At 32.7% G+C, this 27,719-nt stretch overlaps 1 long non-coding RNA gene across 1 annotated transcript; it reads right to left on the reverse strand.

Moving 5' to 3' along the window:
* Positions 1-23,802: 23,802 nt before the first annotated feature.
* Positions 23,803-25,588, reverse strand: LOC123230206. The gene is made up of 3 exons (XR_006505028.1): positions 25,319-25,588; positions 23,977-24,019; positions 23,803-23,882 (listed from the first exon to the last, which is right to left on the reverse strand). It is a non-coding gene; the product is annotated as an uncharacterized LOC123230206 (long non-coding RNA).
* Positions 25,589-27,719: the final 2,131 nt, after the last annotated feature.

A 27,719-nucleotide genomic window follows, 5' to 3' on the forward strand; every position in this document is an offset into this window, starting at 1 on the left:
ATAAAACATAGTTAGACAATTTTTTGCTCTAGTTGTGACTATTTCATGGTGATTTGGCACCATGAAAGCGGCATGGTTGGACAAAGTTTTATCTAGCCATGCCTATCTCTTGGTGCCTTAGTGCTAAGTGATTTGCATGGCTAGGCAAATTTTTTGGCACCATGTGATTTGCATGGCTGGACTCTTTCTTTGTGTTTTGCACAATGTGCTTTGCATGACTAGACCAATTTTTGTCCAACAGTGATTTATCCTTAATGCTAGCCACTTTAATTTTTTTCAACTATACCCTAGTTGTGACTTTAGTTGTGCAATATTTTGGAATTTTGGTGAATTCAAAAGGTGCAACTAACCATCATAGTTGTTTGCCCTACAAAGTTAAAAATTATGATTTAGACTTGTTTTGTCGAATTTGGATTAAATTAAGATTTTCTTGAACTTTAAGGGTTGGATTGTAATTTTGCAAAATTTCAAGGATCAAAATGTAATTTGACACTTAGGATAATAATAATTAAAAATTAAAATTTTTAATTTGTATGTATATGTATGAATGTATGTATGCAAAATGCTCAGTACGTAGCCAAATAACCTTTGTGGATTTTTTTATGTCATTTTATTTATCATTTTTGGGTTGTAATTCTTAAATATAGCCTACACGTCTTGCTTTTATCCCTTTTCTTCTTTTAGATTAGGTTGTTTTATTTTCTTAGAGTTTGTAACTAGGAAATAAAGCTACGTAATAATTGAAAAGTGGAGACGAAAAGACAAGCGTGATATAAGCAAGCAGATAAGTCTGCATTCAATATCAATATACAATAAATAAAAGTCAGCATCAAAACATAGCAAGAATAAAATAAGAAACCAAGATTATGAAATGCAAAAATTTGAGATGCATGATCACAAATGACAATACATCCAATCACGAACTTCTTATTGAAAGCTCTCATGATCCTCTTTTAAAAGTTGTTATTCATGCATGATATGATCTTGTCTGTCATGAATTCCATCCAAATGAAGATGTAGAGCCTAAAACCCTTTGCTCATAAACTCATCATATTAGGATATTGAATTTGGAATGGGTTTATCATTTCTTCACCTTCCATTCTAGGTCATTTTTCAATATGAGAACTCGATCCTGGAATTTTGTGAAGTGGTGGAGGAATTTGATACTTATGAAAAAAATTTTCTTCTTCACTGTCAATAATTCTTGATACCTTGGATGGTAGCCTCCTTGATCAGTTCATTCAATCAATTCCATCTTTATCAAGAATTGAGCTAAAAGAAGGTTTGGATCTTTGAATTTTATAAGGTAATTTGGACCTTCTGCTGCTAGGTTTAATCTAAGTTTTATTGCAATGAAAGATACAATCATACCAAACTGAATTGCATGCTCATCAGTTTTAATAAGGTACAATCGAAAGATAAGCCAGTGAACAATATCAACTTGAATTCTATGGTGAGCAACAAACATCAATTGTAAGTTATGAATTGAAACAAATCCATTCGAGTTTGTTCGGGCATTTAGAGTATAGGTAATTAACCTATGAAGTACCTTATAGATTGGATTGTCTATCTTTCTGGACTTCTTAACCTCTTAACTCATTCCAAGCTATAAAGTGATTAAAGTTTTCTAGAGCACAATTATTCCATCACAGTCACATTCCAACCATTCAACAAGCATTTATGGAGTAATAGTAAAATCATTTCCATGCAATCTGAATTTCATAGTGTAATCTATAATATAATGTTCGACATCCATTCTTACTTTTAGAGAACTGTAAAACTAATAAACCAGATTTTTATATATATTAAGTCTCATAAAAAATAGATTCCTACATTTCATCCGATTTATTATCTCCATAATCAGTTCAGCAATACCAATTTCCTTTAAAATAGGTAAAAACACACACATTCCCACAAAAACTTTTCTATTTCTAATTTCAGTCAAACAAACCTTTTGTTCATCACTTCTAACAAGGATATTGTAATATGATCGAGAATGACTTGAATCTTTGGACCTAGGTTGTCTAGTTCTTAGAGTCATGAAGATGAATCACAATATTAAGAACTTGAATTTGTTGAAGACATAAATTTGTGAGAATCAAGATGAATCTGAAAGCAAACTGTAAGAAGTTATCAATAAGAATCTTCCGTGAAGAAATGCAATATGGTGTGAGTATACTATGAGTGTTGGCTTTATGAGAATTTTCAAAAAAAAAAAAGAGCAAAATGAAGCAAAGTGAGGCAAAGAAAAACTAAGAAGAAGAAGATGTATATGGGTAAAGAAAATGAATAGAAAAGAAAGTTTAAAAAAATAATAATAAAATATATTTAAAAAACACGTGATACTAAATAACAAAAATTATATATATATATAATTAATTAATTTTTTTATTATAAGAACATATTGTCACAGACGCCATGATTTACATGCACACTGTGACACTTGTGAACACCACCATGATTAATATATATATATATACATATATAGAGTATGGAAATATGAGTGAGTATCCAGATCACATTTAGCTTGCTCTGTCGAAAATCCCTTATAACTGATGCATTTTCCAAAAATGAGCATAAATAATTTTTGTTAGTGCAAAGAAAAAATTTAAGCTTTTTCAGATTATGGTTTTTAGACAATCATAGCAAAAACAATAAAACAAAATTTAGAGTAGTGTTTTCTAGACAATCATAACAAAAAAAAAAAAGGAAAACAGATTATGTTTTGCAGAAAATAGAAAAATTAATTAAAATATGTTAAAAAATATGAACTTTGAATATTTGGATCAAATGAAGGACATTTGATATAATTCGAGATTCGATCAACTTTAAACATAGATTCGATTTGATTTGACTCGAATTCACATTATGCATTTGTACTATGTAAATGGAAATACATTTTCAAATGATCACAAATCATCCACATTTATCTTAACAAGCACAAACATCACATATTAAATAGCATAATCAAATAAGATACCATAATAAAGTTAACAGAGTCAACAATTTTTATTAATGAAAGCATTAAACACTTACTTGATTTATGTTAATCATACCAAACTCTCTTTGAATAAAACAAAAGCAATCATTATTAAAAAACTTAGTAAAAATGTCAGCAAGTTGATTGTTAGTATCAATAAATTCAATCCGAATATCACCCTTACTAACATGATCACACAAAAAGTGATGTCTGATGTTTATGTGCTTTGTCCTAGAATGCAAGATAAGATTTTTGGAAAGTTGAATGATAGTTGTATTGTCACAAAATATAGAGATGTTTTTCATTTCAAAACCAAAATCCATAAGTTATTGTTTCATCTATAAGAGTTGTACATAACAACTAGCCATGGAAACTTATTCAGCTTTCATAGTAAATGTTGCCACTGAATTTTGTTTCTTTGAAAACTGAGAGACAAGCATGTTACCTAAAAAATGATAAGTGCCACTTGTGTTTTTCCTATCTATTCAACATCCTTCAAAATTGATATCTGAAAATGCTCATAATTCAAATAAGGAACCCTTAGAGTACCATAAACCAACATTTTGGGTTCCCTTAAAGTATCTCAAGATTCGTTTCATGACATTTAGATGTGATTCCTTAGGATTCCCTTGAAAACTTGCACACATGCATACACTAAACATGATATCGAGCCTAGATGTTAGTTAAATATAACAATGCACCCATCATGCTTTTATATGCTTTGATTTCAACACTTTTACCTTTCTTATCCATATCTAATTTTAGAAAAGTACTCATGGGAGTGGGATGCTCCTTGGCATCTTGCATGTTGAACCTTTTGAGAAGATCTTTGACATATTTGGCTTAGTTTAGCAAAATCCCTTCCTTTGCTTTTTTAATTTAAAGTCCTATGAAGTAGTTAAGCTCTCTATCATGTTTATTTCAACTCACCCTGCATCATCTTAGAAAACTCTCTATAAAGAGACTCATTAGTAACACCAAAGATGATGTCATCAATACAAATTTGACCAATCAAAATGTCTTACATATGCCTTTCTGTAAATTAGGGGGTATCTACTTTTCCTTTTAAAAAACCATTTTCAATTAAGAAAAGACTTAATCATTCATACCAAGCTCTGGGAGTTTGCTTTAAACCATATAAAACTTTTCTTAATCTAAACACATGACTTGGAAATTCATGATTTTTGAAACTAAGAGGTTGTTCAACATAAACCTCTTATTGAATGAAACCATTTGAAAAGACACTTTTAATATCCATTTGAAATAATTTGAAATCAAAATGACATGCATATGCAAGCAACATCCTAATTGTTTCTAATCAAGCTATAGGTGTTTAAGTTTCATTAAAATCAATACCTTCCCCTTGAGAGTACCCTTGAGCTACTAGTCTTACCTTGTTTTGAATAACAATGTCAGACTTATTCTCTTTGTCTCAGTATACCCATTTTGTGCCAATAGTGGGATGATCCGTTGGCCATGGGACTAGTTCTCAAGCATTACTTCTTTCTAATTGGTTAACTCTTTTTTCCTTGCAAGCACCCAACTTTCATCTTTAAGAGCTTTCTCTACCTTCTTGGGCTCTATTTATGACAAGAATGCCATAAATTGGCATGTATGTTTCAATGAAGCTTTAGTTTTTACTTTTTGGGTAGGGTTTCCAATAATCATTCCTTCTTTCATTTCGCCCTTCACCCTTGGATACGAGATTTTTCTTTATGGTTCTTAAGGTTGCATGAGTTCATTCTTTTGGTCTTCAACCTCAATGTGATGATCTTCTTTCTCTTCTTTTAGTTGAGATAAGTCCTGAATTTGTAGATCCTCTATAAACTTAATGACTTCATCTTTATTTCTATTATCTACACACTTAGGAGATTTATCAAATACCACATGGATAGATTCTTCAAATAAGAGAGTTCTCTTGTTGAAGACTTTATATGCTTTAGATGAAGAAGAGTAACCTAGAAAAATTGCTTCATCCAATTTAGCGTCGATTTTTTTTAAATTATCCTTACCATTATTTAACAAAAAATATTTGCACCCAAAGGGATGAAAATATGCAATATTAGGCTTTTTTCCTTTAAATAACACATAAGGAGTTTTCTTGATAATTGGCCTAATCATGGCTTTATTTATGATGTAACATAAAGTATTAATGGCTTCACCCCAAAAATACTTTGGCAAATCATTTTTACATAACATAGTCCTAGTCATTTCTATAAGTGTCCTATTTCTTCTCTTAGCAATTCCATTTTGTTGAGGGGTCATAAGTGCCAAAAAGTTATGTTCAATGCCATGTTCATTATAAAACATTTCAAAATCTGAATTTTCAAACTCATTTCCATGATCACTTCTAATGCATGCAATTGTATAACTCACTTGGTTTTACAATTTCCTAACAAATGGTACAAATGCATTGGACGTATCACTTTTATTTACAAGAAGTAAGACCCAAGTAAATCTTAAAAAATCAACAACAATTACAAGACAATAATGTTTTTCACCTAGACTTGTAGATCTAAATGGTCCATACAAATCCATATGTAAAAGTTAAAGGGGTCTTGAAATTAAAACACAACTTTTAGACTTAAAGCAAATTCTTGTTTATTTGTCTTTCATGCAAGCATCACACACATGATCTTTTTTTAAAACTAATTTTGGCAAACCTTTTACTAAGTTTCTTTTTGAAAGCTTTTGAAGAATATCAATGCTTGCATGTCCTAATCTTCTATGTCATAGCTACATGTCCTTCTTCTTGGTTGACATGAGACATAGGTCCCTAGATGCAATGTCATGTAAGTCCATAATTTACACATTTGAATACCTATGGCCAATGAATGCAATTGCATTTGTACTAGCATTAATAATTTCAAAACATAAAGAATAAAAACTAATCTTGAAACCCTTGCCACACAATTGACTTAGACTAAGTAAATTATGCTTAAGACCTTCAACAAGTAGAACATCATTTATTGAAAAAAAGAGTTACCTATAATGCTAATGTCAATTACTTTTCTTTTAGAGTTATCTCCAAAGTTAACATTACCTCTATCTTTAGCTTTCAAAGAAAAGAATAGACTTTTATCTCCCGTCATGCATCTTAAACATCCATTATCTAAATACCACTTGCTAGAAGATCTCAAGGAAGATTGCAGACAAGTCTACAAGATAAATTCATCTATTTACATTTTGGTACCCAAATGGCTTTGGGTCTAACAACGTTAGTTTTAAGTGTCTTTTAAGGAACCCAAACTTTCTTTACTTTGAAAGTTTTACCATTCCTAATTGGACAATGTCTAATAGTATGCCCAATGAATGAACAAAATTTGCATTTCATATGCAATGCATGAGGTTTCTTTAAAAACCTATATGTCTTTGAAAAAGGGCTACTTTTATTATACTTTAATCTTTTCTTATTAAGACCACTTCTTTGAGATGCAAACATCTCATCCAACCTCTTAGTGCCTATTTTAAATTTTTTGAATAATTCATTAGATTTAGATTTTTTTTTCTTTAATTCTTCATGTTCCTCTTTCATGCATGTTATTTCTTTTAGGCATGAATCCTTTTTATTTCTAACAACATTATACTTCTTAGTCAACTCATCATGATCATGTAGAAGTATATCATGTTCCTTTGTAATGTAAATTAATTGTTTCTTTAATGATCTATATATTGCTTCTATGTTTTCATACTCATCCATCAAGTTTTCAAATGCATCTTGTAATTCATGTAAAAAGTATGAGTTTGAAACATTTACCTCATCCTCTGAATCACTCTTAGCCATGAAATATATATTGGCCTTTTTTTCCTCCGACTCACTTTCATCACTTGAGTTGTCACTTCCATTCCAAGTAGCAGCAAATACTTTTTTCTTTGAATCTCTTCTCATTTTTATCCTTCTTCTTCTTTCTCAGAAGACAATTTTGGTGAATATGACCCAGTTTCTTGCATTCATAACATATTATCTCATTGTTGGTCTTTTCACCCTTTTCTTTTGTTCCTCTTTGTCTAACAAACCCTTTCCCTTTGTTTCTCCTTAATCTTGATAGAAATTTGTTGAACTTTCTAGCTAAGAGACTCACATTATCTTCATCGATGGAAGAATTTCCTTCCACTTCCTTTTCATCCATAACCTTTAATGCAATGTCTCTTTTAGCATTAACTTTTTCTTCCTTTGGTTTTCTCTTCATTTCATAGGTAAGAAGACTTCTAATAAGTTCATCTATTTCAATCTTGCTAAGATCCTTAGACTTCTCAATAGTCATTACCTTCATGGTCCACAAATCTAGTAATGATCTCAAAATCTTCTTTACCAATTCGTTTGTTTTCAAGCCCTTTGAGATCATTCACTAAGTTGGAGAATTACTTGTACATGTCAGTTATGTTTTCTTTGGACTTCATTTCAAATAACTCGTATTCCCAAAAAAAAAGCTCAATCTTTGATTCTTTAACATGGCTTGTTCCTTTATATTTGGTTTGGAGTATGGTCTAAACTTCTTTAGTGGACTACAAGTAGATACTCTATTAAATTCTATACCGTCAAGAGCACAAAACAAGATGTTAATAGCTTTAACATTTAAACTTATCATCTTTTCATCCTCATCATTAAAATCTATTTCATTTTTCGGTTCATTAGTCCTAGGTTCTATTGGCACTAAATCACCATGTTCAATAATTCTCTATAATTTAAACTCAATAGACCTAACATGAAGCCTTATTCTAATTTTCCATTGGATTTAATTTGTTCCACAAAACAAAGGAGGCCTAATGGTGCATTGCCCTTTAGTAAAAATAGGAGTAGGTGTATTAGCCATTAGGAAAGAAGATCGTTTCTCTAAAAATCATTAAACTTTAATAAAACTAGAGTTCAGGCTTTGATACCAATTGTTAAACACTTTTGTAATGACTAATATGAACCTAGAAAAGGGGTAAATAGGTTCTTAATAATAAATTAAATGATACACTTTAATATATTCCAGAGCAAACTTTACTGAACACATAAAAGCAACAATGGTAATAAATTAACAACCAAATTATGCTTTTATAGATTCACACTGATAATAAATTTTGCACTAGAAGTAATTAATAGCAACAGTAGAAGAATTAACAATAACAACAATAAATAACAATTCCAACGGTAACAACAACAGACATAATTTAAAGAGTTTGAGTTGTAGAAATACTCAATTAAAGTGGCTTGAAACTTTCTCCTGCAAGCTTCTTACGTCCATTTCTCCAAGCAAACTGCCTTAAAGTTCCACAATCTTTTGAAAATTTTTTTACATGTAGTATATTTGGGATTGCGCCCACTACACGAGTTGATACAGGATTACGTCTATAATGTTTAATTACAATGAGATAAATATATTAATACCTCTATAAGGTTGTATATAAAAGTTTGAGGGTACAAAACTCTTAATGAATAAAAGTGGATGCTTAGTGAGAGCGACATAGAAATCGGAGTAATTTTTGTTTTTCTTCTTAGCTTTGTAGATTTTTCTAACCTTTTTCTCCTCAATTAACTAAGTTTAAAATTGTTAATTTATATTTATTGAGCTAATTAAGTCAATGACATAAAATTCTTATGATTGAAAGACAGACAAAATGTATGTTTTTCATCCTTTCATACATCAAACTCTTATCCCCAAAAATAGGGATGCCCATTCCTATGATAACGACACCCATTCCCTTGCCTGGGGTATCTATTTCTCTGTCAGTCCATTACTAGTCCTTTATTGTCTGAAGCTTCTAGAACTGATTTCTAAAGGTACAAAAAAGGATGCTTGTCCCTCAAGTGGTGAATTTTAATAATTCGACCATTGGATAACTATTTTGAAGTCATCAAAGTCAGAATGTGTAAGAGGTGGCTTGTCCCTCAAAATAGGATGCTCGTCCTATTGTGTTTTCAAGGCCAAAACATCATTTTCAAAAGCTCAACAAATATATTATCCCAATCAATAGTCATTTGAGCTATTCTAGCCATCTAAGACTATAAATTGAAGACGCTTTAATAGGGAATAGGTTAGAGAATATAATGTAAACAACTTATACTCTTTTCTTCTCCAATTCCTCGCACACAAGCTCATAACTCAAGATTTGTGCTCATTTTCTTGTATCAGCCTTGTAGAGGCATTCACAAACATTACTTTCTATATTCAAACACTTAGGCAAAATCCCAAATAACTATTATGGTGTGTGAAATCTTAGATAACTATTGAGTTGGATACAATCTTGGATAACTAGTGTATGTAGGAGAAACCCTAGAGAACTATTATGAAGAGACACTATCTTTATGAGTTAAACTTCAAGCAGGTTGCTTGAAAAAGTGGACGCAAAAGGCTTGGAAGAGAAAGCTCTGAACTATTATCAATCTTGAGCATTTCCTTTCCTTACTCTCTTTACTTTATGTTTTATATTTGTGTTATATATTTTGATAATTTGTTGAATATTGTTTATGATTAATTACTTGAGTTTGCTAATTATTAGATTTGTTTGAATATCTTGTTGAATGTATTTGTTTGGTTATGGCTGATTATAAATTTGTTCAAGATTTTTTACTTGGTCAAAAGTTTTTAGATAATCCTATTCACCCCCTTTAGGATTATTTTTCATTTGATATTTTTCATGTATATAAGAAGGTCAATGAGAGCATAGTTGTATTTATAGTATTGTAGTCAATGACATCTTGATTATTGGAAATGATATACCGAACTTGCAATCAGTAAAGGTTTGGTTATCCGAGTGTTTCTCCATGAAATACTTATGAGAAATAACCCACATTCTTAGGATTAAAATTTGTTGAGATAAAAAGTGTAGACTGCCTAGCCTATGTCAAAACATGTACATAGACAAGGTGTCGAAAAGATTCTATATGGAAGAATACAAGAAAGGATTTTTGCCTATGTCTCATACTGTATATTTTTGAAAGAGATGTGTCCATCTTCATAATCTGAAAGAGAATAGATAAGTAGGATTCCATATATATTGGCTATAGGATTCATTATATATGTCATGCTATATATGAGGGTTGATGTCTCATACACCTTGAGTGACTGTAGTAGATATCATTCTGATCTAAGTGAAAAACATTAGATGATTATTAAGAATATCCTAAAGTACCTGAAAAGGACTAAAGATGCGTACTTGGTTTATAGAAGAGATTCTGAACTCACAATTAAAGGCTACAGTGATTCCATTTTCCAAACTGATCAAGACTATCAGGGTTTATTTTATTTGAATGATGGTACAGTCAATTAGAAAAGTTTTAGCAAAGTATAACAACTGATTCTATAATGAAGTTTGAGTGTATTACCCTTTTAGAAGCGACAAAAGAGGTTGTATAGATAAACAAGTTTATGACATAACTTGGATGGTTCCAAGCATTACTGAGTTGATTGAACTTTATTGCAACAATAATGGAGCAATTGCTTAGACAAAATAGCTACGGTCTCATCAGAGGTCTAAGCACATACTCAAACGAGCAACAATAATAGAGTAATTGCTTAGACAAAGTAGTTGCAGTCTCATCAGAGGTCTGAGCACATACTTAAACGATATCACTTAATTCAAGAGATTATTCAGCGAGGTGATATATAGAGTAAGAGGATTGATACAGATGACAATTTAGCTAACCCATTGATAAAGCCTATGTCATAGTAGAAGCATGACTTGCATGTAACAAGATTGGCATTAGATACATGATCGATTGGCTATAGTATAAGTGGGATATTATTAAGGTAGATGCCCTAAAGTCAACTGAATTAACATTTGTAATTGTAATTTGTCTCATTAATTAATAAAAGCATTTATAGTTATTCATTTCATATGTTTGGCTATTATATAATTGTGTAAATAACATACCCTTAGAATGATAAAATTATGACGAAAAGATCAGACAACTGATTGTGGGAACTCTACACACACATTAAGTGGTTATTCTAAAAATGTCTATAATCTTGACATTATAGTAACCAATTGCACATGTAATGGTGATGGGATTATCATAGTGTTGAGATACCCTACCAAACGGTGGTAACAATTCTCATTAGATGGTTGCTTTAGTTTCATGGAACAAATCCTCTTAACACTATAAGTGCATGTGATATTTTGACTTGAAATTGTCAGATCATCTCGTTAAAGGACTGGTATAGTTTGACCTTATCCAACATATCGTCATAATAGGGGTATCATAAACATAATGATTGGCCATATCATGATATGCATAGAGGCTACAGCTTAAACGAAGATATTTCATATGCGAATGCTGAAAAAAATTCATAATTGCTTGAACCTATGAGCACAGTGGGATGAGGTTGTAAGCTAATCCATGTAATTCATTAATGTTTATCAACTCATATTGAGGAACTATTGAGATAAACACACTTCTATGCCTTAACCTTAAGAGATATCGGTCAACGAAAGTATTAAATTGCAAGTAATTGTGATGTTGTAAAAGCTTATAGAGATGTTTGCTGCCACTTTATTGTTCGGGTGGCTATGATGCTTTGTTATAGGCCTAACTTGGTTTATATCTGAATTAGACCCAAATTTAGACACTATCAGTCAGATAAAGAGGCAAGGACAGTTTGACGACAATCATGGGATCACGGAAATAGAGAAAGTATGGATGTGATTTTTTCATAATTATTTAGTGTGCACAGTGCCACTTGGCATTGTGCAAATGCACTATATGATTTTGACCGGACCCACTTAGAAGTCTAACTAAGCAAGGCCAAAGGAAAAATGTGAGTCAACTAGTAAAGTTAACTCGTGGATAATGTGTTTTAGTTAAAAAAGAATTCTTTAGAGTCCTTGCATTAAAACTTTCAATAAGAACTCTTAGACAACTTATCACCTAAGTAGTTAAAATCCTATCTAACATAGGATTCATGCACACCTTATAAATAAAGGTGTTTGGTTTGAGTCAATTTTTTTTTAAACAATAAGAAAACACATATATCCTAAACAAAATTTCTTTTCACTTTATCGTGATCCAATTTCCATGATTTAGTCAATAAAAGTCCTAGTAGCCTTCTTTCTGAATCACTTCCCATTCGTGCTCTAATGGATAACAAGGCACTACCTCAAGAGGGTTTGGTAGTGATCTTTGCATAAGCATGTGAAGTCATAGAGGAGCCAACAGCATAGGTATAATTTCTAAACACACTGTGTGTTTAACATATTCATGAATCTATGCATTAAAATGGGTATCTCTTATGGGTTTTAGGATCTTTGATATATTCAAAAACCCCATGATCATCCCACTATGTTTTAAATTATGCATATATGAGATGTATGTATGTCATGTTTAGTTGAACATAATTAAAATTAAGTTAAACCTACCTAAATAAAATTATTAAATCTATGCTTCCCATCATGGGATAGCTAAATTCTATAACATAAATTTTAATATCCCAAGAATTTTATTATGTGAAGGATGTAAGATTTATGTCATTGAATTAAATTTATCATGTTTTCAAGTGATTATTTTCATCATAACCAAGAATTCTATTATATGAGGACATAATGAAAATATCATTTCAAGAAAGCATGATGGTTCAGATTTAACTAGCCAAGGTACCAAGAATTCTATTATATGAGCTATCTAAAGTGAAGGGCATGCTAAATGAATCAAGTCTTATATACGGATATAAACGGAAAGCATTTGCTACTTATTAAATTTAATTAACCGAGATTTTTATTACGTGAGGTTAATTACATTTAGTAAGAATTCAATTCCCACTAAGAAATTTAGTCTAACAAAATTTTTGGATCCTATCTAAGGGAATATAGGATTCAAATAAAATAGTGGGAGCTAATGAGATTATGCAATAAAAGAGTTTTAAATTCATATGCATACAAAAAAAAAAACTAATAAAAATTAAATTTTTTTGTAGTATTTTTTAAATGATTATGATAAGGAAAGAAAAGAAATAACTAATAATGTTTTGCTATGAATTCTGGATAACAATATATTGACCAGACCAAACTTTAAAGATTGGCTAAGAAATCCGAGAATTGTTGTCACATTTGAAAAGGTTACATATGTATTGGAAGCACTCATACTATTTGACTTGGCTTTAGATGCCATGATGATGAAAATGAAGTTTTTGAAGCCTGGCAAGACATAATTTGAGAGCCAGAAGCTACATGCTAGCTTCAAGGAACAGAGAGCTCCAAACAAAACATGAAAACATGTTGAGTGCATACGATATACTCATGGCCTTAAAAGAGTTGTATGGCAAGAACTCACAAGTGGTTAAGTATGACCATATCATTAGAATGATAAATATTCTGGAATAACTAAATGTCTATGGGGTTATGATTCCCTACAAAATCAAAGTGAATCTGATTCTCCAATCCTTCTTGAATAGTTTTAAAATGTTTATAACAAATTACAATCTAAATAGAATTAAGCACACACTTCTAAAGCTTTTGAAAAAGGTTCAGGAATTTTGTAAGCAAGGGAAAGGGCATGGGGAAGTAGACATTTCCCCCACGAGTGGAGCAAAGAAGAAACACAAATGACCTTGGAAAGGTCCACAAGTTGGACCAAAGAAAAAGAACTTTAAAAAAGATCAACCTAATATAGACAAGGCCGAGGCAAAAGGGCAATGTTTCCATTACAACAAGGACTGACACTGGAAAAGGAATTGTCTTATATACTTTTAGAGTTTGAAGGAAAAGAAATCAGGTATATTTCCTTCATTTGTGAAATAAATTGAGTTAAATGTTAATTCAAATTATCAAAACTATATATTAGATTTAACAACTACATCTCACATATGTATGTCATTACAGGACTTGTAGAATAGTTCTACACTGTCTAAGAATGAAGTCATTTTGAATATGGCTAACAGAACAAGGGCTGCAACTGAAGCCAGAGGGGATCGTTCTCTAAAGCTCTCATCAAGACACCTTTTGAGATTGTACAGAGTTTTGTATTTTGGTAAAACTATTAGAAATATAATTTCTATAACTGTCTTATGTAAAAATGGTTACAATGTGTAGTTCAATGGTAATGAATATTTGATTCATTTTGGAAATTCTCTAGTTGGCAAAACAATAAATACAAATGATTTGCATGTTTTAGAACTAAATGTTCTAAATATTATAAATTATATCATGAATAAAAGATCTTGAGAAGAAATTAATCCAAGGTTACTTTGGCATCATTATTTAGGTCATATAGGAGGCAATAGGATAATGAGATTGGAAAAAAATAGAATTTTGAATTCATTAGGCTCTGAACCCTATCTAACTTATGAATCTTGTCTTAAAGGAAACTAACCAAATTACCCTTCAAAAATAAAAGGGAAATATCTAAATAGGTACTGGAACTAATACATTTTGATGTATTGGACCATTTGGTGAAATAGTGAAAGTTGATTTTCAATACTTCATCACCTTTATCAATGATTATTCAAGGTATAAGTATGTGTATTTAATGAAATAAAAATCTAAATCATTCGAAAAGTTTAGGGAATTCAAGAATGAAGTAGAGAAACAATTTGGGAGGAATATCAAAGCCTTACGATTAAATCGTAGAGGTGAATATTTGAGTATGAAATTTCGAGACTACCTAAAAGAAAATGGAATCATATCCTAGATGACTCTTCCATATACACCACAAAATAATAGTGTATCAGAAAAGAGGAATTATACCCTCTTAGATATGGTACAAACCTTCCAACATCATTATGGGGATATGCATTGTTTACTGCTACGTATATTCTAAACAGAGCATCGTCCAAATCAATTTAGAAAACATCATATAAGATGTGGTATGGTAAGCCTCTTAGTGTCAATTATCTTTAAATTCGGGAATGTCCAATTTATGTTAAATTAATTAAAACCGATAAGCTGGACGTCAAGTTTAAAAGGCTTGATTTATAGGATATCTTAAAGATTGTTTAGGATATTACTTTTACTTTTCAACTAATCAAAGAATTTCAATCAACTGAAATATGCACTTCTTGGAGAAGAAGTTCTTAGAAGAAAGAAGTGTTGAGCTAAGAGAGTCCTCTTAGAAGACCAATATATTTGATGTACCAATTGCAGGTCAAAGATCTTCTAGAGTATCCAAGCCTCCAAAAAGATACAAATTTCTTCATAAACAAGATTTTGAATCTTACTTAATGGGAATAAATCATAATTATGATCCTAGAAGCTATGAGCGAGCAATACTAGACATTGATTCAAATAAATGGCTAGAAACAATGAATTCTAAAATAGAATCCATGCATGCTAATAAAGTTCAGACACTTATTGATCCACTAGAAGGAATTGTTCTTATTGGCTATAACTGGGTGATAGAGGCATCATAAGAGCATCGAGCCATCAAGGAGATCCGTTACACATTTCGATTAGACTAATTACGAGAAGTAGAGCTAAGAAGATGCAACAGACCTTAGTTGGGCTCGTGGAGGACTTAGAGACTAAAACCAACTCACTTAAGGATGATTGGATACTTGAAGGAGCCAATTGAGAGGTCATTTTGATTCAGGTCCAAGCCTATGTGCAGACAGACTTTGAACAACCATAACTTTTGATCTGGGAGGAGTTACGGGGCTTGTAATAAAACTGTTTTAGTGTGTTTTACGTAGTTTTTGTTTTACTAAATTTAGGATTTTTGATTTTTATGATTGTGATCTTGTTTATGACTGAGCTAGACTTTATTGAGCCCAATTGACACATTTTCTTTTAATTTAATTAATGTTTTAGGTAGTTAATTAGGTAATAGGCTTGGAAAGTTTGGAAGTCTATTGGGTCATGGGTAGTTTAGGGTTAAGTTGGCAATGTACTATATAAACTCAAATTTTCATGATGAATATATCTTTTGGCCGACTTTCACAAATAGATTGCTTACTGTTGAGTTTACAATCTTTGAACTTATCAAGATTCGTCTTATGGCCTTCACCATTCAAGATACCAATGTTTTTCAATTTTATATCGTTCGGGTCAAGGTTTAATTATGTGACGAAACCAATGAAGTTAGGTCTTACATCTTCTTGAGTGTTAGGTTTTACATCAAATCATCAAGGTTTGTATTAAAGTCGAGTCAAATCAGATTTCATATCTCTCTTTTCTTGTGTTTTCGATTAGGAATTCTCTTCTTCAATAGTCGTGCATTGTAGGAATTTTTTAGTGTGTTTTGATTTCATTCTCTTGGTGATTTTGTTTTCGTTTTTGTTTTCTTGATTGTGTTTTGGTGTCCTTGTTTCCGTCAAATTCTTGAATTAGTGATTAACCCTAGTATAGTCGAATTCTAGGTTGTGTGGGTGTCTAATTTATCTTCTTGATTGATCCAAAAAAAAAGAAAAATACAAAAAAAATTGTGAAGGCCAGAAAGTAATTTAAATTAGGGGTGGCATGAATTTTTAGATCTAGATTCAAACAAACCTTTGGGGATAGAATTAGGGTCAACTTTGTATCTAGATTCTTAATCTCTTGGGAAAGATTTTGTTGTTGCCAAATTTGAAAGGGTAGTTCTTAGTGGAAATTATTGTTGAAACTTGTCAAAACCTTAATTGACAAAAAAAAAACAGAAGAAAAAAAAAAAGGAAAAAAAGTGAAAAAAAATAGAAGCAAAAAAAAAAAAAAGGATTTGGGAATTTCGAAATTGGGGAGAGTAATCTTGGATTGTTTCTTTTAACCTTTAGGGAAAAAAGTCTTATAATTGCCTAAGTTGGGAGATTGAGTTCTTGATTTGTTCCCAAAATCTTTAAATTTTCCTTGAAAATTTTGGTATTCTAAATTGGGAGATTAGTCTTTAGGTTATTTCCTTAATTGCTTAAATTTCTTAAGAGAAAATTTTGTGTGATCTAAAGGATTTATTTCTTTTTCTATTTTTGGCCAAGTAGTAAAAAAAAAAAGCAAAAAAAAAAAAAAAGAGACAGAAAAAAACACAAAAAATAAAAAAAGTTAAAAAAAAGAGAAAGATCAAGGAGAAAGTTAGCACACTTACCTCTTTCGAATTTGATTTCCTTTATTCTTGTTATCTCTTTTGAATTTCTTCCTCTTTGATTATTCATTCTTATAGTTGTGTTATCTTTCCAATTCTGAAAATTTTCCTTATTCCTGATTCTTAGCTTTTTTTTTTAAGTAGTAGGTAATCGTAGCATAACCTAGGTTAACCGGTGGTCGTTTGTCACAAGTACAATTTTAATTTGTTCTAAAAAAAAAAAAGAATTCCAGATTATAGAGTGTGTGAGAACATTAAAGTGCAAACATGAGCGTGAGGGAGCGTGCGAGGATTATTATTTACAGACACATTTATTTTCTGAAATTATAGCATGGTAAAATAAAAAAACCCCAGTGTTATAGAAGATTCAGGTAAAACCGAGGCTTTTACAATGCAAGTGATCCAACAATAATTTGAGTAACTTTTTAAAGTAATAGGGAATGTTAATGATAGGTTGGACAAATTAGAGCAGTAGTAGAGTGATAGAGGGGGAAGTAGTACAACCAAGGGTAGAAGAAAAACACCAGCAGTAAGGGATAAGGATAGGATAGTTACTGACAGTGAGGATGATGAAATAAGTGATAAGCTGAATAATATAAGAAGTAAGGGAGGACATCGCAGTCATAGAAACAATATGTATGGAGAGAGAAAGCAGAGTGATAGTAACCTTAGTAGCATTAAGATGAAAATTCCACCTTTTCAGGGTAGAAACGATTTGGAAGCATACCTAGATTAGGAGCGAAAGGCAGATCAGGTTTTTGACATACATAGGTATTCTGAGGAGAAAAAGGTGAAGTTGGCTGCTGTAGAATTCACTAATTATACTAGTATTTGGTAGGACTAGTTGCTAAAAAATAGACATAGGAACTTGGGTAAACCCATAAATACGTAGGATGATATGAAGAGTGTAATAAGGCAGCGCTTTGTTCTTAGCCACTACTATAGGGATTTACTTCAGAAGTTACATGGGCTTAGGCAAGGGACCAAGAGTGTGAAGAACTATCACAAGGAGATGGAGATAACCATGATTAGGGCTAATATAGAGGAAGATAGAGAAACCACTATGGCTAGGTTTTTAAATGGGTTGAATAGGGAAATAGAAAATGTTGTAGAGCTCCAACACTATGTAAAGCTAAAGGATTTGGTACATATGGCGATGAAGGTAGAAAGACAACTACAACGTAAGGGTAAAAGAGATGTAGGTTCCTATTCTAGTCTTAGGAAGCCGAGTGTGTTAAAGAGAGATGATAGGCCACCTTTTAGGCCAAAAACTGAGTACTCTAAACCTAAGGGAGAAGAGTCTAGCTGAGAAAAGTCTAGTATTAAACCCGAACCATCGAAGAGAAATAGTGAGATAAAATGTTTTAAGTGTTTAGGTAGGGGTCACATAGCTTCCTAATGTCCTAACAAAAGAACCATGGTGTTAAGAGAGGATGGTGAATATGAGACAGAGGAAGAGTCTAGTGATGAGTCTATGCCACCATTAGAGGATACTAGTGATGTATTGTTAGAGTATGTAGTAGAGGGTAAGGCATTAGTATCTAGGAGAGCTTTGAGTTTACACTATTAGAAAGAAAATGACGAACAGAGAGAGAATATTTTCCATACTAGATATCATGTGAAAGGTAAGGTGTGTACTTTAATTATAGATGGGGGTAGTTGCACAAACGTAGCCAGTATTGAACTTGTAGAAAAACTTAGTTTAACAATAATCAAACACTCTAGACCCTATAAACTTTAGTGGTTGAATGACTATGGAGAAATTAGGGTGAATAAACAAGTAGTGGTGGCTTTGTTTGTGGGTAGGTATCAAAATGAGGTGTTGTGTGATGTAGTGCCCATGCATGTTAGACAAATCTTATTAGGGAGATTATGGCAGTATGATAGAAAGGTGACACATGACAGATTTAAGAATAAACACTCTTTCATGGTAAGCAATAAACTCATCACACTTGTACCATTGTCACTAAAACAGGTTTGCGAGGATCAAGTGAGGAGAAGAAAGATGAATGAAGAGAGAAAAGAAAGCGAGAGTGAAAACAAAAAGAGAGAAAATGTGAATGAGGATGAGTGAAGAACAAGTAAGGCCAAAAAGAGGGGAGAGGAAAAAGAGGGTGAGCAATTCAGCCATGAGAGAAAAAACAAGAAAGAAAACAAAGAGTGAAAAAAAGAGAGTTTTTATGGGAAGATAAGTGATGTGAGGACTGCCCTTGTGACTAAACAATATCCATTATTGTTAGTTTACAAGGAAAGTTTTTTTTCTTTCACTAACGCTGACAATTCTCTTCTTAGTTTGTTTGTTTCTTTTTAACAGGAGTTTGAAGACGTATTCCTTGAGGAGATTCCTGATGGACTACCTCTAATTCGTGGGATCGAGCACCAGATCGACTTCATACCTAGAGCGGTGATACCCAATCGACAAGCCTATAGAAGTAATACTAAAGAGACAAATGAGCTTCGAAGGCAAGTAGAGGAATTGATGAAGAAGTGATACGTGAGAGAGAGCATGAGTCCACATGTCGTACCAGTGATTCTAATGCTTAAGAAGGATGAAACATGAAGAATGTACATTGACTATCGAGCCATTAACAAAATCACTGTAAAGTATCATTATCTTAGACCTAAGTTAGATGATATGCTTGATGAGATGCATGGATCATGTATCTTTTCAAAAATTGATTTAAAAAGTAGGATCATCAAATTAGGATAAAAGAGGGTGATGAATGGAAAATTGTTTTTAAAACCAAGCATGGACTATATGAATGGTTGGTAATGCCATTTGGGCTTACTAATGCGTCTAGTACGTTTATAAGATTAATAAACCATGTCTTGTGTGTATTTATTGGCAAGTTTGTAGTTTTTTATTTTAATGATATTTTTATTTATAGTCGTAGTCTAAATGAGCATATAAGACATGTACTTGATGTTTTGCTTGTGCTTAGGAAATAGAGGTTATTTGGTAATCTTAAGAAATGTTCCTTTTGCACTGACCAAGAAAGGTTATTTGGTAATCTTAAGAGATGTTTGCTTGTGCTTAGGAAAGAAATGTTCTTAGGACTTGTGGTGTCATCTAAGGGGATTAAGGTAGGTGAGGAGAAGGTTTAGGCCATCCGAGAGTGGCTGATGCCTACTTCTATAATTGAGGTTAAGAGTTTCCATGGTTTAGCTAGTTTTTATAGGAGATCTGTATGAGACTTTAGTACACTAGCGGTACCACTAACTGAAGTTATTAAAAATAATGTAGGGTTTAGGTGGGGTGAGGAACAAGAGCATGCATTTGCATTAATCAAGAATAAGTTAAGTTCTACACCTTTACTTGTTTTGCCTGATTTTTCTAAACCATTTGAACTTGACTGTGATGCTTCAGGTATAGGTATTGGAGTTGTTTTGATGCAAGAAAATAGGCCCATAGCGTATTTCAGTGAGAAACTTAATGGGCTTACTTCAAAGTACCCTATTTATGACAAAAAGTTGTATACTTTGGTAAGAGCATTGGAGACATGGCAGTATTACCTTTGGCCACGCGAGTTCGTTATCAAGATAGATCATGAGTCCTTAAAACATTTAAAGGGACAAGGTAAGTTGTACAAGCGACATGCAAGGTAGGTTGAATACATCAAAACTTTTTCGTATGTCATTCATTACAAGCAAGGTAAGGAAAATGTTGTAACAGATGCGTTATCTCGCAGGTATACTCTAATCTCGACTTTAGATACTAAGTTACTTAATTTTGAGTATTTAAAGGATTTGCATGTAAATGATTCTGACTTTTCCAGTATTTTTGAAGCTTGTGAGAAAACTACATTTGGTAAGTTTTCCTTGCGTGAGTTCCTTATGTGAATTGCTTGTGAGGGAAGCACATGAGGATGGATTAATGGATCATTTTGGTATAGCTAAGACTTAGATGTACTATAAGAGCATTTCTTTTAGCCACATATGAAACGAGATGTAGAGCGTATTTGTACTCGTTACATTAAGTGTAAACAAGCCAAGTCTAGAGTCTTACCCCATGGTTTATATACACCTTTACCTATTCCTACTGTACCTTGGGAGAATATTTCTATGGACTTTGTTTTAGGGTTACCCAAGTTTAGGAAGGGTAGTGATTTGGTTTTTATTGTAGTTGATAGGTTTTAAGAAATGGCACACTTTATTCCATGTCGTAAAACTGATGATACAACTTACATTACTAATTTGTTTTTCAAAGAGATTGTGCGTTTGCATGGAGTTCCAAAGAGTATTGTATCTGATCATGATGTGAAGTTTTTAAGTTATTTTTGAAAGGTATTATAGGGTAAGTTAGGTACTAAACTACTATTTTCTACAATGTGTCACCTACAGACAGAGGGACAAACAGAGGTAGTCAACAAAACTTTATCTTAGTTATTACATGTTGTATTAGAAAAGAACTTAAGAACTTAGGAGGATAGCTTGCCATATGTAGAATTTGCATATAATAGGGTTGTGCATACATATACTAGTTATTCACCTTTTGAAGTTGTTTATGGTTTTAATCCACTCACATCATTGGACTTATTACCTTTACCTGTTGAGGAATGTACCAGTTTAGACGGTAAAAGGAAGGTAGAGTTAGTTCGATAGCTTCATGAGAAAGTTATGTAAAATATTGAGAGGAGAACTGAACAATATGCCAAACAAGCTAACAAAAGAAGGTACAAGGTGGTCTTCCAACTTGGTAATTGGGTTTGGGTGCACATATGGAAGGAATGATTTTCATCCCAACGCAAATTTAAGTTACATCAGAGGGGTGATGGTCAATTTCAAGTACTCGAGCGGATCAATGATAATGCCTATATATTGGATCTTCCAGGTGAGTATAATATAAGTGCTACTTTTAATGTTTCTGACCTATCTCCTTTTGATGATGTAGATTTGAGGACAAATCCTTCTCAATAGGGAGGGAATGATTGAGGTATTATAGGAGCATCGAGCCATCAAAGAGATCCGCTACATATTTCGGTTAAGCCAATTACGAGAAGTAGAGTTAAGAAGATGCAACAGGCCTTAGTTGGGCTCGTGGAGGGCTTAGAGACTAAAAATAGCTCACTTAAGGATGATTGGATGCTTGAAGGAGACAACCGAAGGTCAACTTGATTCAAGTCCAAGCCAATGCGTAAACAGACTTTGAACGACCATAACTTTTGATCTAAGGGGAGTTATGGGGCTTGTAATATATTAGCACAAAGATCGTTTTGAGCTCTATACTTTGCTGGTTGTGCCTAATTTGGAGGCCCAAATAAAACTGTTTTAGTGTGTATTACGTAGTTTTTATTTTATCAAATTTAAGATTTTCGATTTTTTTGATTGTGATCTTGTTTATGATTGGGCTAAACTTTATTAAGCCTAATTGACACATTTTCTTTTAATTTAATTAGTGTTTTGGGTAGTTAATTAGGTAATAGGCTTGAGAAGTTTGGAAGTCCATTAGGTCATAGGTAGTTTCAGGTTAAATTGGCAATGTACTATATAAACTCAAATTTTCATGATGAATAGATCTTTTGGCTGACTTTCACAAATAAATTGTCTATTGTTGAGTTTACAATCTTTGAACTTATCAAGATTCATCTTGTGGGGTTCACCATTCATGATACCAAGGTTAGTTCGATTCTATATCGATTCGGTTCAAGGTTTAATTACGTGATTAAACCGATTCAATCTTAAGGAAATATCTTCTTAAGTGTTGGGTCTTACATCAAATCATCAAGGTTCGCATCAGTGGGTCTTCAAGAGAAAGATTCATAAGGTTGGACAGGTAGAGACCTATAAGGCAAAACTAGTAGTGAAAGGTTATACTCAGAAACAAGGGTTAGATTATGAGGAAACCTTTTCACCTGTGGCTCTAATTAAATCCATCCGAGTAATGCTAGCTATTGCAGCATACTATGATTATGAAATTTGGATTATGAGGATGTCAAACCTGTATTCCTCAATGGATTCATTGAGGAAAACATATATATGGAACAACCCATAGGTTTTGTATCCCCTTCTAAAAGACATAAAGTATGCAAGTTGATTCAATCCATTTATGGATTGAAACAAGCTTCTAAAAGCTAGAACATTCGATTCGATGAAACAATCAAATTGTTTGGTTTTGAAAAGAATCCAGATAAACTTTATGTTTATAAATAGGTTAAGGATCATGTCATTACATTTCTCATATTGTATGTAGATGATATACTACTAATGGGTAATGACATTAGCCTTTTCAATGAAAGATTTGGGAGATACTACATTTGTCTTTGGAATTCATATCTATAGGGATAGAACAAAAGGATAATTAGATTATCCTAAAAATTGTACATAGAAAAGTTGTTGAAAAAGTTCAACATGGAAAACTTGAAAAGAAGACTTTTGCCCTTCAATCACAGTCTTTATCTTTCTAAAGATATGGGTCTAAAGATTGATGAAGAGCTACAGTAGATGTGAAATGTGCCTTATGCTTTGGCTATAGGTGGACTCACATATACAATGCTATGTACAAGGTCTAATATAGTATTTGTTATAAGTGTTATGAGCAGATATCAGGTCAATCCACAAGAGAAACATTAGTCAATTGTGAAATTAATCCTTAAGTACTTAAGAAGGACTATGGATCTTATTCTGAGTTATGAGTGTTTAAGGTTAAACATTTAAGGATACTCAAACTTTGATTTCCAGTTAGATATTGATGATAGAAAGTCTATATCAAGGTTTATTTTTATTTGTAATATAGGTGCGGCTAAGGGTGGATACGAGCCGAGCCGAGCCCGAACATTGTTTAGCTCATTTTCGGCTCGTTTTTAATCAGCTCGGTTTTCGGCTCGCTTCGGGCTCGCCGAGCTCGTCAAAACTTATGTTCGTGTTCGTGCTCGGCTCGCACCTAACTCGGGCTCGTCTCTAATAGCTCGGGTTCGCTCGGCTCGGGTTTGGGCTCGTATTCTAGGCTCGTCAGCAGTTAAAATACATATAAATTTATAATAGGAGCAAATATTTTCAGTGAAACAAAAAAATAGAATGAGTGTAATATATTTACTGTCAAGTGACCACCAATATCCAGACTTCCGATCCATTTCCTCCTTCAATCAACAAAATTTTGATAATCTGAGTACACTTTATAAACATCCGCAAAAAAAAAAAATAATAATAATAACACTGTTTGCAGTATTTTAATAATTGTCGTTTTATTTCTAAAAGCAGAATTTTATTTTCAAACTTAGCAACTCAAAGCAATAATAAATAAAATAAGAACTACTCAGATATAAACAAAATATACCAAGGAAAGTAAGGAGATTCAAATAAATTCTCACCTGAGCTATATACTCAGCAAGGGCATGAGTCTGCAATACAAATTAAAAAAAATAATGTCAAACTTAGCCGCCAGCATCATAACATAAATTGGAAAATTCAGAAATTAATTGTCTTAGCTACCACGGGATAGAGCAAACATAAAATCATAAGTGAACATAAACTATAAAAATTCCAAGCCATAAATCCAAATTTTTGTTGCAGACAGCCTTAAACACTCAGGCTTTTTACATTTTGCAGCTTATTATTACATTTTATAGAGTTTTCACCAAGAACACACTGACACACTTTATGCTCTATTAAAGAATTCTTTCAAGTTAATTATTATGTGGTTACAAAAAATTAAATTGGAAGATGTGACAGCAGAGAGTCAGAGCCAAGTTCACAAGAGCTTGACCATTTATTAGAACAAAATATCATACTTCTGGCCAAAAAAAATATATAAAGGTGGGGAGAAAAGAAATCTCTCTATATATATATAAGTTACTGCTCTCCAACTACAATACATATATCTCCATTTATATATGGCAGCAAAAGAGATTGGAATGTCAATTTGAACACAAAAGCTTGAAAAAATAAAATTTAATATTAAAATGAGTGTAATATTAACCCATATAGAGGAAGATATAACAGACATAAATGTTCAAATCATTATTGATGTTACACAACATGCTTGGAAGCAAATGACAACAATAAAAAATAAGAAAATGAAAGACATATATATATCTGCTAAGTACACATATATGTGAGTCAAATGGGAATTTTCCAAAACAACCTGGATTCTTGAAAAAAAACAATATATTGCTTCAGTAAGCCTAAAATAATTATTATCGTCATGCATTTTTAAAAATCAATAAAAAATAAAACTTATTATCGTCATGCTTTTTTAAGGAATAATAAAATAATTATATGACTTAAAGTCGGTTCGAAATCTAGCAAGCCTAACCTGTTTTCTAGGACACATCAGAATGTAAATTACTCTTATTTGATAAATAATTAAATAGAGCAGCAGAGAAGAAAGGTGGAAAACCTTGTTGGCGGCTGAACAACAAAGAAGAAAGGTGGAAAACCTTGTCGGCGGCTGAACAACAAAGAAGAAAGGTGGAAAACCTTGTCGGCAGCGGCTGAACAACAGAGAAGAAAGGTGGAAAACCTTGTCGGCGGATGAACAGCAGAGAAGAAAGGTGGAATGGAAAACCTTGTTGTCGGCGTATTTTAGTTTTGGCTAAATATTCTCGGCAGAGAAGAATGAAGAGCAGCAGAAAAAATATTAGGTTTGCTGCTTTAATTTCTTTAATTGCTTCCAACAGCCAATACGACAACGTTTTTTTCTTTTAATAGGAGCCAACCAGCAAAGCAAAACAAAGTCAACATAGAATAGGCCAAATATAATAAATACCGCCAGGCTCCAGGTCTCCAGCCAACAGTATTAATAACGAGCTTAACTTGGCTCGCCGAGCCAGCCGAGCCGAGTATTCCCCTGTTCGGGTTCGGGCTCAGGTTCGTTTTTTGGTTTTTGCTTCGGCTCGTGTTCATGTTCGCGTTCGCTTATAACAGGCTCGTTTCGGGCTCGTTCGAGCTAAGCTCGTTTTGAGCTTGAAAAAGCTTGCCTCGAATCTAGCCCTAGGTGCGGCTAGTTGAAAAAGTTCCAAATAATCAACCATAGTTGACTCCGCTATAAAAGAGGTTGTATAGATTTTGTATTCGAACTTAGCATGGTTCCAAATATGGCTTATCTATAACCATGTTCTATGACAATACTAGTGCTATTACACAGGCAATGGAACTAAGAGCACATCATAAGTCTAAAGATATTTAATGAAAATATCATATTTTAAGAGAATTTGTTGAAACTTGAGATATCATAATTCAAAAAACACTATCAATAGAGAATTTTGTTGACCTACTAACTAAGGCAATGACACTGAAGCAACTGGTTCATCATCTTGAGAAGATGGGTAGGACAAAAGACTTATTCTTACCCAAAGTATCCTTCTTGCTCAAGTTTCCACCCTTTAACTATGAAAATTCCAAACATTCAACCAAGGGTAGTTTTATGGGCAAAATCATCCTTTCATCTATAATATAAAAAATAAATTGTAAGCATAAATTAAACCAATTCCAGGATCACAAAAAGCATACCTGGTTTCTTGAATCTGACAATTGATGATGATTTGGTGATTCGATGCACTCCTGAAGTTTCCACAACACATTTTGCTGATTTTCTCTCTAGTTTCGGCAAGAATTCTTCTAGAGAATTGATTTTGGAAGAGTACTGTATTTTGTGTTTTTAGCGTAAGAGAGATCACTGTTTTTCTACTTCTCATAACCTCCCAATGGAAGTTACACTTTATTAAATAAGAGAGAGAGTGGTAGTTATTTTTAATAACTGTTAAGGGCAATATTGTAATATCGTTTATTATGGGTTAGTCTTGTAACCCTAATGGATTAGGTCAATCCATCATGGATGGACCGGATCCAATATCTCCCACTCACACATGATGGGTGATCCGAATCACAATACTCTTCTACAGAAATCTTACAGAACAGAGTAATTCATACTAGCAAATGTGTCGTGCAACCTTGCGAGCAACCTGCACTTGGGAGCTAATTTACTATGCATCTGTTAGGAATAACATAGTAGCTTCAACCCAAAATAAAATAAAGCGTTAGTCTCGCAGCACCCTAGACTTACTCGATAACACTAGCTCCCTTTAATCCCTCATTTATTATTATGTTATATTCCTATGTATCCATGATCAAGTCCAATCTCCTGTATGAGTGACATGACCGGTCGGCTAATGGACACACGTAATATATAAGTCTTCCTCATCTACTTGAAATTCTCAATTTAAACTTAGTTGCTTTTCTAGTCATGTTTCATAGACCGAATCATTCATGGTCATAGGTTCCAAGCTAAGATAACAACACTAAGAATAAACATCAAATAACAACAAAGAGTCAAAGGGTACCATCATGAGGTAATCCTCATAAAGTCTCACACAGTGAAGGAGCAGGGATTCATCCTTCCACTACTTTAAGCGGTCGTCTTATTCATACACACATGGTATGAATCATGTGCTACAATGTGCATCTTTTCAAAATGTCATTACCAACATTGTACAGATCTTAGTTCAGTTGTTGCACTCAGCGCCTAACCTGAGTTCTTAATCATCTCTCCAATCTTGCAGGTATCTTTATTTATTAAGAACTCACATCTAGCATTCACAAGTTATTTGGATGTGGGGAATCCAAATCGGTCATTTTCAAATCTATTAAATCATGACCTCATCTTGATTAATCATCAAGGCGAAGTATCAAATAACTCATTTCTTGAGCAATTCTCATTTTCTAAGTGCGCTCTTTTAGCAGCATCAACCTCAAGAAATATGTCTCATCTTTGCACGCTCTCCTCAACGTCAAAGGCGATTGCTCATGTGAGAGAGCTAATCAAACTTGTGTGACATTATC

Source organism: Mangifera indica, chromosome 11 (assembly GCF_011075055.1).
Source record: "Mangifera indica cultivar Alphonso chromosome 11, CATAS_Mindica_2.1, whole genome shotgun sequence".
Classification (NCBI taxonomy): Eukaryota; Viridiplantae; Streptophyta; class Magnoliopsida; order Sapindales; family Anacardiaceae; genus Mangifera; species Mangifera indica.